The sequence below is a fragment of the Triturus cristatus genome, chromosome 4_2, assembly GCF_964204655.1.
Source record: "Triturus cristatus chromosome 4_2, aTriCri1.1, whole genome shotgun sequence".
Classification (NCBI taxonomy): Eukaryota; Metazoa; Chordata; class Amphibia; order Caudata; family Salamandridae; genus Triturus; species Triturus cristatus.
Genome location: NC_140586.1, coordinates 273,154,463 through 273,175,275, shown reverse-complemented (window position 1 = coordinate 273,175,275; position 20,813 = coordinate 273,154,463). Strand labels below are relative to the sequence as shown.

Below are 20,813 nucleotides of genomic sequence, written 5' to 3'. Positions count from 1 at the left end.
ATACCCCAGACCTGAACCTTTCCCAAGGACTGCCTCTACCTCACATCGATCTGTCAGACACGGCTCCACACTAGATGGAGTTCTGTCCCTACACGCTCCTGTACGAAAACCCTTCTTTTAACACCAGAGGGGGATATTTCCACCCCCTCGGATTCGCTCCCTCCCACCAGAGGACCTGGCTCTACTTTGGCCTCCAGAGCTTCCCATGACCTACCGTGAAGGGGCTGTCTCTGACCCTACAAACGCCTGCTTCTGTTCCACTTTCACCGCCCACGTCTGCCGCTCACATTCCTACCCTGAACGCTGCTCGGGCCCATCCTCAGTATCTCCAGCTTGTTCTCCAGGCCCATGGTGGAGCGGTCCACATGGACGCAGCTTGTACGCAACCACGGAGAGAAACGTTGCAAAGAGCCCCACTAAAACTCCCATCACCACGGCAACGGCGCTCCTGTCGCGTGAGGTCATAGAGCCAGAGGACATTAGAGTTGCCAGGGAGCAGCGCGCGAATGTCACCAGGAGTGACGTCACAAGCCTCGATGATGTCACGGCCAGGGCGAACAAGGTAACACACTGTGGTCGAGTAGGCCTGCTGTGATGTGAAAGAGGGACAACTTCACTGTCTGTCCGCCCAGGCCACTCTTCTGGTCTGTCAGCAAACAGACTAGTCAGATTTGGGAAGAGAGATTTCTCTCTATGACAAAAGCTGTGAAATGCATCTGGGTTCTGTCACAAGGCTGGCACTCTGCAGGCAAGCGGTGTGAACACCTCTTTCGACTGTGCCACTTGCCCAGCGGGGGCGCGCTCATACCTGTGCTCAGACCAAATGAGATAGGGAAGACGACGGGTGGCAGCACCAGTTTGCATAATATTAAAATCTGTATGTTACCAGATTATTAAAATTAAGATCATTTTCTCATAGATTTTTCACCCATCAGGATTTCACGTTAGAGTGCCTTGTGTCAGTTTTGTAGCCCGTACGTACAGGGGCGCAACTGTACCTCAAGGGGGGGCTAACACTCCCAGCCAAGGCTGGCCCTAGCACTGGTCGCACACGGTGCAACAGTCTTTTTTGGCGTCCCTTCCCCCATTTCCTCCTTCTCCATGAATTCCCTCACTACCACTCACCAACAATGCACCACATCTCTCTGTAACACCTTTCTGACAAGCACTTCATTTTTTTATAGCCCTCCTCATAGTTTACTCCCACTCAGTTCTGTGATCTGCATGGTACATGTTCTTTGTAGCAGGCACATTAACCCTCTGAGCTGTGTGAGTGGCAGGAGTAACCATGCGAGTGCACGTGATCGATGCAACAGTATGAGATTAGGGTAAGAGGAGTGACGGCAGGGTGAGTGAGGTGACCATATGAATTTGGATGCAGATGTATGTGCAGAGTGGGACGAATGAATGCATGGTTAGTGATTGGCTTGTTTGAGTGAGATTGCAGATTAAGCAATGAGGGGGACAGGTGAGTTAAGTGTAACATGAGTGCAGGGTGAGTAGCAGTGGCGGCTCCTCTGCTATGGCAGAGGAGCGTCGCCCCACTGCTTTCTCGCAGTGCGAGAAGCGAAAACATGAAATAGTAATAACTTTTAGTTATACCATTTTATGTTTCCTTTGCCAAAGGGCGTGTGGGCGGGCTGATCTGCTTACGGAGCAGGGCAGGGGAGGAGTGTTTTGCCCACTCCTGAGTGCGCGATTACTGTTTGGTCAGCCCTTTCAGGCCGCCCAAACCAGTAATGCAGACTTTCCCCTTCTCCATGCAGGTTGCATTGCAGCCTGCATGGAGAACATGCCCACCTATCCAGCCTCTCGCTGAGCGCCGTGTCACGGCGCTCAGACCAATCACAATGCTGCATTGCAGTGTTGTGATTGGCTTAGGGGAGGGAGCCTGGTTGCCTGCTTCCTGTGCCTGTCGGAGGCAGGAGAGCAGGAGCAGAGAAGATGCGAGACCCAGCATTGAGGTAAGTTTTATGATTTTTTTAAAAATGACACCCCGTGATCCCCCCCTGAACCCGCCCCCCACCCGCGAGCCTTTCCGGCCACAACTGGTGAGTAGTGTGCTGGTGTGACTGCAGGGTGAGGTACAGGGTGAACAGCGCAAGTGCATTGTGAGTGGAGTGATCACTGTAAGTGCTGGGTGAGCGGGTGAATGGTGTGAGTGCATGGTGATCAGTGTGAGTGCATTGGGATCGCTGCAAGTGCAGGGTAAGTGTGAAAGTGAAGGGCGAGAATGAGGAGTGTGTTGTCTGAATGCAGGGTGCATTAACAGACACTTAAAGTAACTCAGCATGTTATTCACGGCAGCGTAGGGTTTCAGATACAAGTTAAACTATTGCTATTATGGCATTAATCAGGGATTGAGGGTGAGGGAAATTATTTTGATGTCCCAGACGGTACAAAAATAAGCAGTCACCTAAAGCCGCATTTTCAGAACTTATCTGTGCATACTTCAAACAACAAATATAAATAGAAAGCACTTTTAATTGTGTTCTAGGGCTGCCTGAATGATCCATGACTGATAATCAAAGGGAACAAAGACAAAAAAGTCACATTACAAATGAATACATACTTTTTTATTTATAACCCTATTTAGTGTCAAGATGGGGTCTTTGCAGGCTCTTTAAACAACACATGGCTGGCATTTTTCTTTAGCAACACTACTTTATATTCCTTTTCATGACATCCATTGTCACACTACGGGCAGTAAATGCAAAATACAAATGTAAGGAATAGGCAGAGAAAAAAAACCAAAGCCTCGGATACCAGTTTTACAAAGGTACGTAAATATGCAAATGGTCTTTAAAGACCTGTGAAAAACTCGGGTGTGCCGGAGTTAAGACTGCAGACACTGCCCAGCCGAGCCCACAGCATCTCGAGCTGCATCAGCCCAGGCTGAGACACACAACGGGGGGGGGGGGGGCCGTTTCAGCCCAATGGGCGTTGTGCGCCTACGTTTTTACCAAAGGGCGTTGTAGACACTACATTTTTGTGGGGAAGTAACAGGTTCAGCTTTCAAAGAGGTGAGCCAGAGGTCTAGCTTGACTCCAAGAGCCAACTAGCCAAGCCATCAAAAGGAATAAACCAGGCAACAAATGTAATGAAAATATATGATGAACACTTCAAAATGAAAACAATGTATTTTTTAACATTTTTCAGAGTCACTTCAGTACATACGATTATATCACAGACTTGAGTGACAGTGAAAGTAATATTTTTGTATACATGAGACATTCAAGAATATCCCAATGGCCGGTCGATGCTGCCACAAGTTACCAAATATGTGTCTGTTTGTCGTGTTATATATATACATAGCAAACACAATAAAATGAAGGACAGAGTGCTGAAACATTTCAAAAACTCACCCAGTCAAGAGATCTGGGTTAAATCCATTGTTCTTTTGCTCACCATGCCAACCCAGCTTGGACCCAGACATATGCAAATCAATCTTGACCCTGTTCCCCATGGAAATGTCTAGCCCGAACTGCCAGGCCAGGTCCTCCTTGAATCAGAAACAAGTATCTTGGGACTAGTTTCGGGGTATCACCCCTCTTCAGCCAGGCTAGCCTGAATAGAGTGAAACAGCGAGCAAGGATCTTGCTGTGTTTGCTACTGGCTTGGCAGTTCGGGCTGGACTGGTCCCATGACGAGCAGGGTCAAGACTGATTTGCATATGGCTGGATCCAAACTGGGGTGGGATGGTGGGTAAAAGAATGATGGATTTAACCCAGATCTCTTGACTGGGGTGAGAGTTTGAAACGTTTCAGCAGTCCGGTCCTCATTTTGTCATGTTTGCTATGTTCGCCCTAGGTGGCCAAGGGTATGCCAAGACGTGGGTCCATTGCTTGCTGTGCCACTGGATTCAAGCTAGCCTGGCTGAAGAGTCCCAGGATTCTTGTTTCCGGTCCAGAGAGGGCCTGGCCTGGCAATTCCGGCTGGACTGTTTCCATGAGGAGCAGGGTCAAGACTGATTTACATATGGCTGGGTCCAAAGTGGATTGGCCTGGTGAGCAAAAGAACAATGGGTTTAACCCAGATATCGTGACTGGGGATGAGTGTTTGAAACATTTCAGCAGCCCAGACGTGGGTCCATTGTTTGCTCTGTCACTGGATTCAAGCAAGCCTGGCTGATGTGGGGTCATACCCCGAAACCGTTCCCAGGAGGCTTGTTTCCGGTCCAGGGAGGATCTGACCTGGCAGTTTGGATTGGGCTGTTTCCATTAGGAACAGGGTCAAGACTGATTTGCATATGGCTGGGTCCAAACTGGGGTGGCATGGTGAGGAAAAGAACGATGGGTTGCAGAGGTGTTTCCCGACAAACTTGGCTCTTTCTTAATCACTTCTCAATGCAAAATTTACATAGTGTTGAAACTACCTCAAAATTCATGTCAAGCGTAGATTAGGCTACAACTAGGGCTGACATGGCTTTGAAAACATGATTTCTAAAATACAATCATAAACAGTGACGTGCTCATAACCCCTCCCTCAAATACGACATCTGGTAAGAAATGAAGCCAGGACCTGCCAACACAAACAACTCAAGGACGCTTTATGTGACCACCACCCTTACATACTTGTGGGCCAAAGGTCTGTGGGTATCTGATCTCCCATACACCACTTTCAAGATGCTGAATAAACTGGCAAATCAAACATTCTTTGCAGCAGATAACTTAACTTTCAGAAAAAGAAGCCACGCATGGTAAGTAATCAATTCCTATAAAGCCCCTCACCCTCAGAAATACTTAGCAGATACTTTTCAAGTGTATTACAAAATAAGGCTAATATGAGCCTACTTTGGACTCCTCCCTTCTCTTGATTTTCTGCCCAATGGATGGAACATCCAGCCTTGCAGGAATGCCGGCTCTGTTACATGCAGCAAGAAACCTTGGCTCATATACTATATAACTGGTCAGTTTTAACCAATGAGCACAGGTTATGCCTCTTCTCAATCAGTTCTGGATCTGCACCTGCCATCATGCCATTACTTTTTGTCTGCAAGGAGAGCATCCTTCAGTGGCGACCAGACATGTTGTTAGCTAGGTAACCCAATCGACTGCAACCTCCCCTTATGGCAAATCACTAATAACCAATGAATGCAGTGAATGGCTGCTCTTTTCCTGCTATCTTTGAAACTAGGATCGGCGAGGATTCTGGCATCCTACCTTTGAACTCTGCACTTTAAAAAAAAAAAGGCATTTTATTGCTTTTTTGTGTTAATATTTTATCTTCAACGCAATAAAATAAGAGACTCTCTTTTATTGTTGTTTTACATGAAATGGTTTTAGTTAACTGAAATAAAATCAAAATCATCATAAACTGTATAAAAGCTCTGTATTGTAGCATAAATAAACAACAACCCCTCCACTCACTGCAACAACTGTGGTGAGACAGTTGGGGAACTCACCTGGATAAAAGAATGCAATGCAAACTAAATTCATAGACCATCTATTGTTACAAAATAAAAACAAGTCAACAGATGTGAAAAAACTCGCCTGGTTGAGAGAATGCAACACATTCCTTGAGCGTTTATTTTTCTGAACTATAAACACAAGTCTGCAGTTGAGGTGAGAAACGAGAAATATGTCCCGCTTGGACAGAGTCATTTTTAATACAACATGAAATATATTCTACTCCCCAGTAAGGAAATGCAAATCAAGACGATTTGATGAAGAACTTGGAAAAGGATCTCTCTAGCCTCAGTGAAGTTAAAAGTGCCATAAATTCCTACCCCATTTGTTGACAGGACGGACCAGACTGACCAGATGTTTGTGAGAGACCATGGTTACCCAGATATAGGAATACACAAGGTAACCAGAGGGCGCCTCCAGACTGGGCAAACTAGAACAAAAACAGGACCGACCAGCATCTGAAACATAGAAACCTCCCCTCAAGAATTCTCTATACCAACCTCCACAAACAACAGTATCTCAGACAATCAACACAGCTACATATAAAACACAGAAGCAATGTATTGTCAACCAGTTGGTGCAGTCAGAGGTCAATTCAGCTCCGGTATGCTAGAGGGGTGGCTCTTTCATGTCGGAAAGAGGAGCGTCACCCCACTGCTTTCTCGCAGTGCGAGAAGCAGAAACATAAGATGGGATCACTGACATAATATCGACTACAAAAATATAGACTTACAAAAATATCGATGCCAAAATATAGAATACCAAAATATCGAATTCCTATCTCCAAACAGGAAAGTACAAAAATATCGAATCCAAAATATCGTTGTAAATAATATAGTTAGTCAAAATATCGAATTTTTTAAATGTTTTAAAAGTAATGTAAAATTAATGAAATAATACATATAATTAACTGACACATACTTAAAAATACTTAAATAACATTAAAATTAATAAATAATTAATGTAAGTAAAAAAAAAATTTATACATATATATTAACGTAATATTTATTAAAAATATTCAATATTTTCTGCGTAGGATAGCGGGCGGGTAAAATTTACTATTACCACTCCAGTAAGTGGAATAGTAGGGAAAGCGTTGGATAGCGGGAGGGTAAAAATGACTATTCCCACTCCAGAGAATGCAACAGTAGGGAAAGCGTTGGATAGCGGGAGAGTAAAAATTACTATTCCCACTCCAAAGAGTGCAACAGTAGGGAAAGAGTTGGATAGCGTAGGGGTAAAAATTACTATTCCCACTCCAGAGAGTGCAACAGTAGGGAAAGCATTGGATAGCGGGAGGATAACATTTACTATTCCCACTCCAGTGAGTGCAACAGTAGGGAAAGTGTTGGATAGCGTAGGGGTAAAAATTACTATTTCCACTCCAGAGAGTGCAACAGTAGGGAAAGCATTGGATAGCGTAGGGATAAAAATTACTATTCCCACTCCAGAGAGTGCAACAGTAGGGAAAGCGTTGGATAGCGGGAGGGTAAAATTTACTATTCCCACTCCAGTGAGTGCAACAGTAGGGAAAGCGTTAAATAGCGTAGGAGTAAAAATTACTATTCCCACTCCAGTGAGTGCAACAGTAGGGAAAGCATTGGATAGCGTAGGGGTAAAAATTACTATTCCCACTCCAGAGAGTGCAACAGTAGGGAAAGCATTGGATAGCGTTGGGATAAAAATTATTATTCCCACTCCAGAGAGTGCAACAGTAGGGAAAGCGTTGGATAGCGGGAGGGTAAAATTTACTATTCCCACTCCAGTGAGTGCAACAGTAGGGAAAGCGTTGGATAGCGTAGGGGTAAAAATTACTATTCCCACTCCAGTGAGTGCAACAGTAGGGAAAGCATTGGATAGCGTAGGGATAAAAATTATTATTCCCACTCCAGAGAGTGCAACAGTAGGGAAAGCGTTGGATAGCGGGAGGGTAAAATTTACTATTCCCACTCCAGTGAGTGCAACAGTAGGGAAAGCGTTGGATAGCGTAGGGGTAAAAATGACTATTCCCACTCCAGTGAGTGCAACAGTAGGGAAAGCATTGGATAGCGTAGGGGTAAAAATTACTATTCCCACTCCAGAGAGTGCAACAGTAGGGAAAGCATTGGATAGCGTAGGGATACAAATTACTATTCCCACTCCAGAGAGTGCAACAGTAGGGAAAGCATTGCAAAGCAGTAGGGTAAAAATTACTATTCCCACTCAAGTAAGTGCAAAAGTAGGGAAAATAATAAATTAATATTTTGTTAACAATTAATTAATTATTAATACCAAATCACGTATTACAATTAATTACCAATCACACAAGATTTAATAATTGATTATTTATAAATGCCAATATATTTTTGTTTAATTAATTACCTATTAATAATTAATTAACAACCAATTGTTTTTCAATAACAAACATTAATAAATGCTAATAATACCAATTAATCATTAATTAATAATATATTGTTTAACGATATACACAAATTATTTAAATAATTCATTTTTTACAATTATATTACTTCCCACCATATTCCCCTATAAACACACTACCCACTACAAATATTAAATGAATACAATTAATATAATTATCAATTAAACAATTAATACACATTAATTACCAATTAATACAAATTATTTACCAATTAATAATTAATCAACAACCAATTAATTTTCAATACCAATTAATAATTAACTAATAACAATTAAATTACTTCCCACCCTATTCCCCTATAAACCCACAACCCGCTACAGAAGTAAAACGCTAAATTAAATTAAAGATATATTAATTAACAATATACACACATCAATTAAATAATTAATTATTTACAATTATATTACTTCCCACCATATTCCCCTATAAACACACTACCCACTACAAATATTAAATACAATTAACATAATTATCAATTAAACAATTAATACAAATTAATTACCAATTAATACTAATTATTTACCAATTAATAATTCATCAACAACCAATTAATTTTCAATACCAATTAATAATTAACTAATAACAATTAAATTACTTCCCACCCTATTCCCCTATAAACCCACAACCCGCTACAGAAGTAAAACGCAAAATTAAATTAAAAATTATTAATAATTCCAATAAATTATTATTTAATGTATTATAATTAAATTACTTCCCACCCTACTCCCCTATAAACCCACAACCCGCTACGGAATTAAATTACACAAAAATAAAATAACATAAAATTCATTACTTTAAAAATATTTTAACATACATTACAATATTAATACATACTTTTAACACATATACTAACACTTAAAACACTATAAAAAATTCGATATTTTTAACAACTATATTATGACTGTCGATATTACTTACTTCTATATTATTGCAATCGATATTTCTTACCTGTTTTTCGATATTCTTCACCACTATATTTTTGCAAGTCGATATTCTGTCCATTCGATATTAAAAACTCGATATTTTTTTTTCGATATTATGTCTAGTTACCCATAAGATGGTATTTTAAGTACCATTTTATGTTTCTGCTTCTCGCACTGTGAGAAAGAAGAAGGCGGGGTTTGGTTGGGGGCGGGCGGGCCTGCTCCAGGCAGGGGAGGAGTGGCTTGCCCACTGTTGTGGGCACTGACTGTTTGGTCGGCTCCAGGGCCGACCAAACCAGTCACACGCACTGTGCATTTTCTCTATGTAGGCAGCCTACATAGAGAAAATGGCCTCCCCAAAGACACCTGTGGGGTCGGCGTCTCAGCCAATCATAACGCTGTCATTGCAGCATTGTGATTGGCTTAGGGGAGGGAGGCTGCCTGCGGCTGCTTCCTGTTGTAGGACGACGCAAACCAACGACGCGAGACGGGCCGGCAAAGGTAATTTAATTTAACTTTTTTTATTTTGTATTAATTTAACCTCCCCTCCTGCACGACCACCTCCCCACGCGCCCCCCGCCCCCTCACCAGCGAGTCATACCGGCCGCGACTGTCAGAGGACACTAAGGAACCAGATAAAGTCATACATGTCTCCAGTCAATTCAAGTATCGCCTGTTATGAGCCAGATGGCATTAGTTTACACTTTTCTTGTGTCTCCCTAAAAGAAAACTTTAACAGGCATGAAGGAGCTAACTGTCGTGCTCAAACGCTCTGTGCAGAATCCGTGGGTTTTGTAGAGCCATGTTCATTGTCAAACTGTCCAAGCCCATGTCTACAGAATAAAAAAATGCAAACATCCTGTACCACTAGACAGCATTTAAGCCAGTAACCCAAAAAGACAATTATAAACATTTACTTAGTTCTAACTCCTAGTTATCAGTAGGACTTATGAGTGGCCCCTTAATTTTGATGGTGCTGTTAACTGGAGTTACCGGCCCCATCTAAGTTGTATTGGAACATCACATGTTGGAGCTATTTCACCTGGAGTTCTCACCTCCTGCAAGCAGGCAAACTATCTGGGCAAAATACTGGGGAATGAATGCAGGCAGTGCGATACCCATATGCTAATACCCCAAATCTCATAATACCTACTTCCTGCTGCCCCTTCACAGAATTACTGGGACCCCTGGCAATGTTAATTCCTGCAAGAAGGGGGTGGTATAATGGGTTCTACATCGGGCCACATGTAATGAGGGCCTAGTTATCTCACAGTCGCAAGCTGCCTTAGCAGGAGGACAAAATAAAATGATTATAACATAAGTTATTATCATTTTAGTTTTTCCTTTCTCTTGCTGCTTAGGAGGAGAGGCGACGCTCCTTCGCCTTAGCGGAGGAGCCACCACTGTTATCTCAAACCAGTTATCTCTAAAAACCTTTGAAAAAGGTCCTTTTAAAAAATGGGGAAGTTGTGGGATTGAGTGTAGGTGGGGATGAGTTTCGAGATTTTTGTAAGTGTTTCTGGGAGCTTCCATTTACCAAGTTGCTGTGTGTTCTGGGGCAGTTGTTTTGTGACGAATAAAACCATGTCTAAAAAGTACAGTCTGCTACACCTCCGTTTATACAATTGGAAATCTGTTCATAGAAACAAGTTCTCTGGAGATTACTGAGGTGCATAGCTAACCATTTATAATGATTCTGTGGACATAGCAATGACAATGAGAAATGCGCATAAGAGTAATCAGTTAAAGAGGGGTGGTGCAACACAGTTAAACAAATAAAGTATCAAAAAGGAATCAACCGTGAAGCCTAAGTGGGGGATATAAGCAGCAGGCAAAGCAGGAGAAAAGCTCTCCGGAGAGAAGGTATGGTGGGGTGCACTTGTCGGAAAGTTTCAGCCTTGCGAGTATCGCTTAGACAGTGTCTGCACTGTCACTTGCAAGATCTTTTGTTACTTTATAAAACAAGCATTTACAATGCAATGGTCTCGGCATTGGTAAAGTTAGAGCTATTGGCATTGCTCATGACATTATTTTTGTTTATGTTTTTGTTTTTAAAACATTTAAAGAAACGGCATTGTTATTTACAATGTCAATAGCTTAATCACTCTCAAATGCCGAGACCGTTGCATTGTAAATGCTTGTTTGTGAACTATTGGTTTGCCAAGAAAAGCCCAGGGCACGGAAAGGTTCCCTCTAAACGGGGTGAACCGAAGAAGGTTGGTCTTCGGTTCACCCCACTGACAGACAAGCATCTGGAATCACTGCGTTGGGGGAGGGGCGGATGAGCCCGACCTGTGCGCCTAAGTCGGGTCTGGTGTTTGACATATGCCCCCTCGTCTGAAAGACCCTTGAACCTTTCCTAATAATTATAAAAACGATATAAGTGATGCATAATAACTTAAAAAGAACGCTAAAAATCAAAGTTTTCAGCCCGACCTGCAACATTATTCGGAAATAAAAAGGCTTAAGCGCCGACGGCAGTAGTGTAATGTAGACAGATGACAGCAGAAATGCTCAGGCTCTGTGGATGTCTGGATCCATGCCTGCCACATCTTTCAATGCCACAGAGGAGCAGACACGCCCTGCCGCACAGAGACATCAGACATTAATGAGAACATCATTACTGGTGGAAGGCGGGCCAGCTTCACAAAGTACCCCTGAAGCGCCTGGTTCACACCCTTGGCAGCGCGTGGCTAGGATTACACCTCTACCAAGAGATAATCCCAGGGATCGGTGCGAGACAAGCAAAACTGTAGAAAACGATTCCTCTGCAAATCTAGATTGCGTGTTAAAGATTATTTGTGCAAATGTTTGTTCATATCAATTGCAATTTCTAAAACATTGTTCCTTTTTTTAATATAAACTAAGTTGCTAAAAAAAAAGTAATTTCATGCATTTGCACGTATTAAAATATATTTGCTTAGAAAAATAGGATTTTGGTCTGAAAGGTTTTATTTTCTTGTGTAGGCTTTGCAACCCCACGCGTCCGTGCTTGCGCACAGTCCTGTATCTGTGCCTTCAGGGATACCCCGCAGCCTGGAGAGGGTCCCCATAGTCCAGCCAGCTGAGCTCCCAGAGCCGGTCGCCGTGGTGGGAAACCATGAATACACCAGGCGTGTCTGTGGTTCAGAGGCACCCGCGCCGCCTGCCACTGCCCCCTTCCAGCCCTCAGCGGCGATCAGCCGTGCATCCCGAACCCAATGCCCTGACGAACGCAGGCGACTTTACTGACTTAATTTAGAGCGCCTAGGAGCCACCGTTAGAGCGCGGTATTAAACCATGAGGTTTTTTAAAAAGCAAAATAGCTATTAAACGGTGGTATTTCAAACAAGCATGTTGGTGGAAACGTTTAGTGCAAGATGAAATGTCACTTTCATAATTTTGGAGTGAGAAGTTTCAGTGCTTTGAGTCACCCTTTTGGTGAAACAAGCGCTATAAAATACATTACGGTGTGCTCCCTGTGTCGATTCAGAGTAATATCAGGGGCTGCAGGAAGCGGGATGGTTTGAAAATACAGCAGCTGTAAGAAAGGTACACAAAGACCCAAACGGCTGTTTCTGGGAGCCAGAAATGAAGGTAACAGACTGCAGTGCCCTGAGCCTTGCTGCCTTTCTCCGAGGCGAAGCAGAAATGCCTCGGAGAAAGGCAGCGGCGATTTCGAATCCGAAAAGGACGGGGCCTGATCGGAGTGACGGACCTCTTCTCCAATGGCTGGCCAGCATTCAAGAGGCCAGCCAATGGAGAACAGGGGAGAAGAGGGGCGGGTTCAAGCCCCTCTTCTCCAAGTCATTAAATCTCGGATCGAGACTGCGCAAGCGCAGCCTTCGAGCCGAGACCTAAAAAGGGCTTAGTGCCAGTCCATTACTTACAATTGGTTGACCAATAACAAAAGAGGGTTTGCTCTACATGTCTAAATAACACTGGATCAGATAGATCTCACTGATAGATATCCCAAAGGGGTCGCTTACGGCCACACCATTTAGAAGGGAACACACACACAGCTATATATTGTGATAAAGGATAGTGTTTTTATTCATGATTTTTGGTTTAGAACTATACTAGACATATATACACAAATGAAAAATATACTCAAGACATAAATACAATGGATTTTTGAAAGGATATGTACAAAAAAATCAAACTGGGCCCCCTCAGGGGGGTAAACGGAATATATAAGCAATTAAATCACATTCATACTAACCAACCAAACCATACAATCTTACTCAGTCAAACAATACACTGGACATACATATTCTTTGCATTTAAAATACTTCTATATATACAAGAGGAAACTCCTCACAATCCTGGTGTGTCTAGTTAGATGGACACCAACAGATCGTACAAGAAAACACGCCGACGCACGTTTCGGTGTAATCACCCAACATAGAGGGTGCCACCTTCTTCAGGGCGTAATTAATAAATGTTTCTGTAATCCAGGGGGCCCGGGTTTAAACCCTAAAGTACTGCGAATATATAGTACAGGGGACGCAAAAGGGAGTATTGAGGGAGTCACTAGTAGGGGTGTCCTTGCAAATTATGCGGTATAAGATGGAAGAGGAGAACCCTTCAAGGTCAGAGGGAACCCCTGTCCTGTTCTTATCGGTGGTCAATTCATTAAGATGAATGCAGGCTTTAATTCATGCAGAGAGTGTAGAAGAGCCTTCTGGTCACGTCACGATATCACGGGGTACATGGGAACATTGTATCCCAAAAGCAAACACTAGATGCGAAAATGTGGCACTGTAGATGAGCTTGTAACCAGGTTCGTGATGCGTGGAGCCAACGTATGGTAAGGATAGCATTGTGCCGGATGGATGGTTACCGTTACAATTGGTTGACTTCATTGTCACTCTTATTTCCATGCTTCTCATTGATCAGCACATGCCAGTTTTATGCACTTCATTTTTAGGTCTCGCGCCTAGCGTTGCAGTGCTACTCGCGCAAGAGACCTCTTGTAGGGGGTTTCAAAACGTACCTAGAAATCGCACACGCTCGTGCATGTGCTTTTTCTTTTGATCCCCGTGATTGGCTTGTGCGTGCGTATTTTTCACAAACAGAGCATGCAATAGGCCAAAGGCGGGCGCATTGCTCCGCCCATGGCCTATTGGTGTCTATTACGCGCACCGGCCGTCATGTGGTTTCAATTATCGTGCCCAGACACGGGCGCGATAATTGAAGCCAAATGTCTCGCTGTGGCGCCTGCGCGCACGCACCACTCGCAGGCTTCTTTGTTTTTCAATAGCGATCGCTTTTACTTTCGCGATCGCTACCACTTCCTGTGACTTGACGAACGTGTCTCTCACACAGTTTACTGCGGGCTCGTGGCTTCTATTAAACGCAGGAACAGTGTGGGAGCTTGCCTCTGACTTTTGCACAGCGACAGCGCTTTTAGAAAAAAACACAAAACGCACACATTCGCCTCTTTTGCAGAGACTTGCAACTCTCGGGACGGTGACACGTGATCATGGGGCTTCAAAAAGCAGTCAGTACAATGTGTCTGTCTTTCCCTTTCATTTAGCTTCTTTCTTCTTTTCCCTAACTCTACACAGACCGGAATCTGTTCAGGGGAATGTTTGTTCTTTTCACTTCACTTTCCTTCCTGTCAGGGTTTTACACAGGCCTGAATTACCCCCGCCCTGCCTCTCACTCCAAAGCGCCTGGTAAAACCCCAAAAACGCCGTCCTCTAATACGGAACAGTGCATGTGAGCGGACCGGGCTGTAGGGAGGACAGTGTTCAGTGCTGTACTCTTAAAACAGCCCGTCCGTGAAGTTAGCAGCGCTGGTCGTTCTTCCTGTGCGAGTGTTTGCCCCTGTCTATATGTCTGCTCCGATGAACACTTGTGTGCACTCTATGTAAATGCATGTGTGCACACTGCTGTATCAGTGTGTGCTCTCAGTCGCATTTATGTGTGTTCATGTCTACGTTTTGTGTTACCCTAGGTTCTCTAGTGTGAATATATGTGTTATTTTTTCAGTGTGTGCACCCACTTTTAGTACCGTGGAGTTGGTGCGCGTGAACATGTACGCTCTTGTGTCACTGTCGTTACACTTTGTTCCTGTGTGCTCATACCTTTGTTCGTGTGTGGGTACATGCTTTTGTGATTATGGGTCCACTTATGCTTTCCTGTCACCTCTGCATCACAGTGTACGTGTACTCTTGTGTTAGCACGTTTGTTTTACGTCACATTGTGAAAGCTTCTTTGTTGGTGCTTGTGTACTCATTGGTCAGAGTGTGCAGGCGCTCTCGAATCAATATTTGTGTGCCCCAGTGTCACTGTCTGTTCTTTGGTGTCATATTGTGCATGCACACGAATGTCAGTTTGTGTATGATTGGTCAGTTTGTGTATGATTGGTGTCAGTATGTGCATGTTTGTGCTTTTGTGACTGGAGGTGTATGCTCTTCTGATAGTGGTTGTGCGCTTGGATCAGTGTGTGTGCTTTTCTGTCAATGCGTGTGCTCTCGTGCTTAAGTGTGTTCTTGTGTTAGTGTGTGCACTTGTATGTTCTCCTGTGTCAGGATGTGCATGTTCTTGTGTCCAATTATATGCATTGTCATGTGTCAGTGCTTTTAAGCTTGTGTGTCATCATGGGAATACTCTTACGGCAGTACTGTATATGTGTATGAGAGTGGCATCGACTGCATAGTTGCCCCCAACTTTTTGCTGATGTTTTGACTGTTTTATGACTCTAGCCAGGCTGTGGCCCTGCTATCCAGGACCCCAGCCTATCTGCTTCTTCTCTAAACTGATGTGAGTACCCTAGGTACAACCCAATTGGATACTGAGGATACCCTGTCAGCCCTTGTAGATGGTACTCTAGGTACCCAGGGCCTGGGTCCCTCAGAGGCCTACCAGGGCTGCAGCACTTATTGTGCCACCCTGGGACAGCCATACCAAATGACACCACCAGACCACTACTGTAGTCTGGGTAAGGTGGTGCTTGCACCCCCTTACAGGGATACAGGTACCCTGTATCCCACCTATGTACAACACATGTATTCTCATTGGTCACCCCTCAAGCAGGCCTTGCTAATCCTACAAGGCAGGGTGCTGAGATATGTGTGAGGGGGGACCCCTACCTGAGTAGGGCCCCTCTGCAACCCTCGTAAAACTATTGCTGGGTTGTTTGTAGTGTAGCCATACCATATACTCTTAACCGCATTATAAGTATATCGTGATAGCGTGATAACTTGAGAATGGCTACACAGAACCATATCGTATTTGGTGTCAAACATGTAGGAATCATATGCCCAGTCCAGTCATGGGCATGAGGGCATGATTCCCCCCTGCTAGAGGGGCGATATGGGAAAAGTGGCAGAATTTAGACACCAATTTAAAAGTGCACACGTATCACAAAATGGATGCTACTCGCCACCCACACAACTCTGGCTGCCTGTTGCTGGGCAAAACCCCAGCCTCGGCAGCTGGACAATAGGGATCCTGTTGCAGGGAGGTGCCAGCACCTTCCCAGACAGGCTATGTGGATTGGAACTGGGTGGGTGCATCATAGGATACCTTTCAGAGTTGCACGTAGGCTGCTACAGCGCCTACATTCTGCATACACCGCCTGGAACCGGTTCAGGGGCATCCTGCCCCTCGCCCAGGTGGGAAACACACAAAGGGGAGAGGGTGTAGCCACCCTTTCCCGCCTCAACTACCATTGGTGGACACTGATCTGGACACTCCTCTAATCTTGTGGATAAAGGTGAATAACGTGTCCCCGGAGAATCAGATTAATCTTGGACTTCACAGACTTGACCTTCGACGAGCTGCTGCCCAGCTGACTGAAGAAATCTCCCTTGGGGTAAAGGAGTTACCCCCCTGCTTGGCAGGCACCTGAAACACTGCAAGTGACCCGATTGGAACTTCGCTGCTCCTTCGGACATCGGACATCGACGACTCCTCTCAACCTTGAGGTGGGTTTCCTAGCATCCCAAAGGCCAGTGAGCATGCCCAGCAAGTCTGAGCACCGTGGACCGCCTGGGTGCCGAGATCCCCGATACCCCAGGACACCGGCCACCTCTTGCTTAGCACACGACCCTGACCAGTGGGGAAGTTGTGCTTTAGCCCAATATTGAGCCAACCTCTAAGCAGCAACTGTGCCAAAGATCAGCGCTCCAGCTCACTCCGGTGGCCCGTGGGCACCCTTTTACGCACTCCAAATTGCTGCCTTCCGCGGTCCCTTGTCTCTCGACTTGTGGGCCCTGGCGGAGGACAATCCTTACTTTTAAGAGTTCCCCTGGTTGCTCCAGGCCTGCTCTACAGTCTCCTTGAAGGAGACCTCTCACAGACCTCGTGGGTCTGCACCAGTAGCTGATTTGTTCATCTTGCGTGGGTTGCGGTTGCCAGGGCTTAGTGGATCCAATCCGGACACTAACACCGCAGCGACCCTCATCCTTTGTGGGACAGTCGCCCTCCAGAAGCTGGCCTTCCTTGAAGCCTCCCGGAGCCCGTGGCTGCAGATCCAAGCTACGCCTTTTCCACGTGAAGCACCCGACATTGAAGGGCTCTTTTCCTTGAGCTCCCTGGTCACTGTGCCGTGGCCCAGACTCTGTCCCCTCTGCTTTCAGGTTCTTCTCTACAAGATCTACCACTTCAATCTTCACGGCATTATCGACGCTTTTGGCTAGCAGCAGTTTTGTACATTTTCCCATTGAAAATCAGCCCGCGACCCGACATCGAAAACGACCTATGCACCCGGCTTCCCTGGGGCAGGTAACAGTGGTACCTCGGTACTCCCATGGTAGTGGGCTCCTCAAAAGCTTAACTCTAAGTTTTTAACTTTGAACTCCTGCTAGAAGTGTCTTTAATCTGTTTAAATCAAACCGCGACATTCTCCATAGGCTTTAATAGAGATCCAGATAGCAGCTATTTCCACTGCACGCGCCTCCCGTGGGTCCCCTTCCTCATAACCTGGGGTGGATTCTCAAGGGGCCAGCGATCCTAAATGCCCTAGGCATTGTCTGTAGAATTGTTGTGGTTCTTATACCACTTTTTTGATATATGGTTTGGTCCCCCCCTGGGGCCCTGTGATTCCAGTGCTATTTATTGTATCTATAAATGCTTGTTTGAATTGTAACTTTACCTCTAGCCTCATAAAGAGACTTGTGGGATTCTGTTTAGAATAAATACATATATTTTATATATATACCTGTGTGGGCTACTCTTTCATTTGGTCATTCAAGAGGTTATCTATGGTAAAACAATAAGCTTAACACTTCTTCAAGACTTAGCCTGAAGGCTGCTCTCCACAGCTACCACTAGGATAGCTTTCTTTAAAGGTTGTCTTTTAAACCTATCACCTTAAGAGTCGAATTGGACTGGTGCAAGGTGGCCACTATAACTAGTGACCAGCATATGCCAGGCTAACTTCTCACAATATGTTTTTGTATCACTTTGTATGTGCTTATGCCATCGTATGTATGGGCTTGTAAGTTTGTGTGTTCTTTAGTGTCAGTGTGTACTTGTGTGATTTTTGTGTATGATCTTGTAGTGTCTGTATTCTCTTGTGGCAGAGGTTGTTTTCTATTGAGTCAGATTCTGTACACACGTGTCAGTATGAAGGTGCTGTTGTGTCAGTGTTTTATGTGCTTTTGTATTCCCGTGTATACAGTTGTGTGTGATGGTGAACTGGTGTCAGATAGTGTACGGATGTGTGCCAGTGTGTGGGTTTTCTTCTGTCATTTGAATGTGCTCTTATGCCACTGTATGTGCACTATTATGTCAGTATATATGTATGCTCTGGTGCCTGTCTGTGTGCTACTCCTGTGCTCTTGTCTGGGTGTTCTGTGGACAGTGTATGCATTCTTATGTATCACAGCATGTGTACTTTTGTGCTACACTATGTATGCTCATGTGTCAAGATGTTCGGGCTTATGTCATAGTGTGTATGATTTGGCTTCTGGTTGTGTGTTCGTATGACAGCGTGCGTGTTCTTGTTTCAATGTGTATACGTTGTTGCGTCAATGGGCATGTTATTGTGTGTCACACGCAGTGATGTTTATTTTGGGGGTTTTATTCAGGCCGGAGTTGCCCCAAAGGCAGGTACTTTGTCCCAATTACGTTGTCCTGATTTTTAAAATTTTATTTAAAATGTACCACTTTCCTGTTGTAAACTATTGACAGGTATGTTTACGTAACTTTCCTGTCCAGGGCGCACTGCCTGTATCATCGCTGAGGGGGTTAAAGTGCCCGATGCAGAAATCTGTGTGAAACTTCCCAGTCACGTGTACCAACGCTAGTAAGGTATTTCAGGGCACGGGGTTAATGTGCTGAAAGCAGAGCTCTGTGTATCAGGTGAGGTCACAAGTTTAAATATGTTTAGTCCGTATTTATTATGCTTGTTGTAAGTGGACCCTGGCACCGTTGTAACTCACACCTCAGCCTCACCTCAGCGTACACAGTCTGGCGGGAGCTTATGGTGGCATTGGCGTGAGAGTCCAGACGAAGGGCAGCTGCAGACACTGTCTGATTAACCAAGCCAAAGATCAAGCACAAAGACCTCTCCTCTCCAGCCTCAGTCTCCAGGAAACGCGATACCTTTTCGCCCAATGCTTCTGCCTGACAGGAACTTTAATGTAATAGATCTCGCATTTACGCGACTTTGAACAAATTGCATTGTAAATCACAATGCCTTTTATTTATTTTTTTGTTTTTGAAACATAAATAAAAGGCATTGTCATTTACAATGCCAATAGTTTAAACTCACGTAAATATGAGACCTATCTCGCATTTGCAAGAGTTTAAGCTACTGGCAATGCCAATAGCTCAAACTTTAATAATGCGAGACCTATTGCATTGCAAATGCTTGTTTGACTCTTCGATGGAGCACGGACCAAGTACTGATTAATGTTTTTATTATTATCCTTTCACTGCTCACTGCTGGGGTTGAAGTATACAAAAAAGTAATGTATCTAATATGCTTAGATTGAGGTATTTATATTTTCTTTCCTCCCTCCTGTTCTGCTTTGGTTTTTGGATTGGGTAGAACCTGCTCTACAGAGCCCTTCTGACCCAAAACAGAACGTTACCCCCTCCCTAGGGCCTTTTTACACCTAAATAAGCATATATATATGTACCACCTAGGGACAGAGAATTCCTATTATATATATATATCAAGACCTCACAGCCTCGCAATCTCAGCACCCACAGTCTCGCGACCTCAGTCAGGTCCAGAATCTCCTACCCATCCGGTAGCGACACACACGATCTCGCGGCCTCAGTCAGGCCCAGAATCTCCTACCCATCCGGTAGCAACACACACAGTCTCGCGACCTCAGTCAGGTCCAGAATCTCCTACCCATTCGGCAGCAACACACACAGTCTCGCGACCTCAGTCAGGTCCAGAATCTCCTACCCATTCGGCAGCAACACACACAGTCTCGCGACCTCAGTCAGGTCCAGAATCTCCTACCCATCCGGTAGCTACATACAGTCTCGCGACCTCAGTCAGGTCCAGAATCTCCTACCCATTCGGCAGCAACACACACAGTCTCGCGACCTCAGTCAGGTCCAGAATCTCCTACCTACACGGCAGCCTTAGCACGAGCTCATCCTATTATTACTGTGATACACAACAGGGGAATCGGGATTACCATATATCAGATCACACAAAGACTATTAGTTGAGCACAACCTGTTCTCTAGTTCGAGGGGCTTGTTTTCCCCCTCATCCAGTTACCACTTACCTGACCAGGATTAACCTCTGTTCATTTTAAGGCAACTCTGACTAAAGAATAGGCTATCCTCCTATACAAAAGTACACAACACATGCTAACGTACAACAAGCTAAATACTTTATTTAAATGCCACATGCACATTCGCAGAATACATTATATATATAGACAACCTGCAAGGAAAGTGAAAGGTTAAGTTGTATACTCTAAAGAAAAAGGGGTCGACTTCACCTTTATGGTACGTAGCCCGTGCTCAATGGTCATCTAGGTTCCCTTCTCGTCTATGCCTCGGCTTCGCCTGGAAGTCACCCCTCTACAGTTGTGGGTCTGCTCCCTTCTCCCTCTCCGAGTCACTGGAACCTCTTCCCTGTCGGCTACTCTGTCCTCTT

General features: G+C 44.6%; 1 protein-coding gene across 1 annotated transcript in view; it reads right to left on the bottom strand.

The window, feature by feature from the left end:
- Positions 1 to 526, bottom strand: part of TLCD4 (TLC domain containing 4) — a 442,351-nt gene extending 441,825 nt beyond the window's left edge. Inside the window, exon 1 of the mRNA XM_085601497.1 lies at positions 215 to 526. The gene's annotated coding sequence lies outside the window, so the exon portion shown is untranslated. The remainder of the gene's footprint in view (positions 1 to 214) is intronic.
- Positions 527 to 20,813: the final 20,287 nt, after the last annotated feature.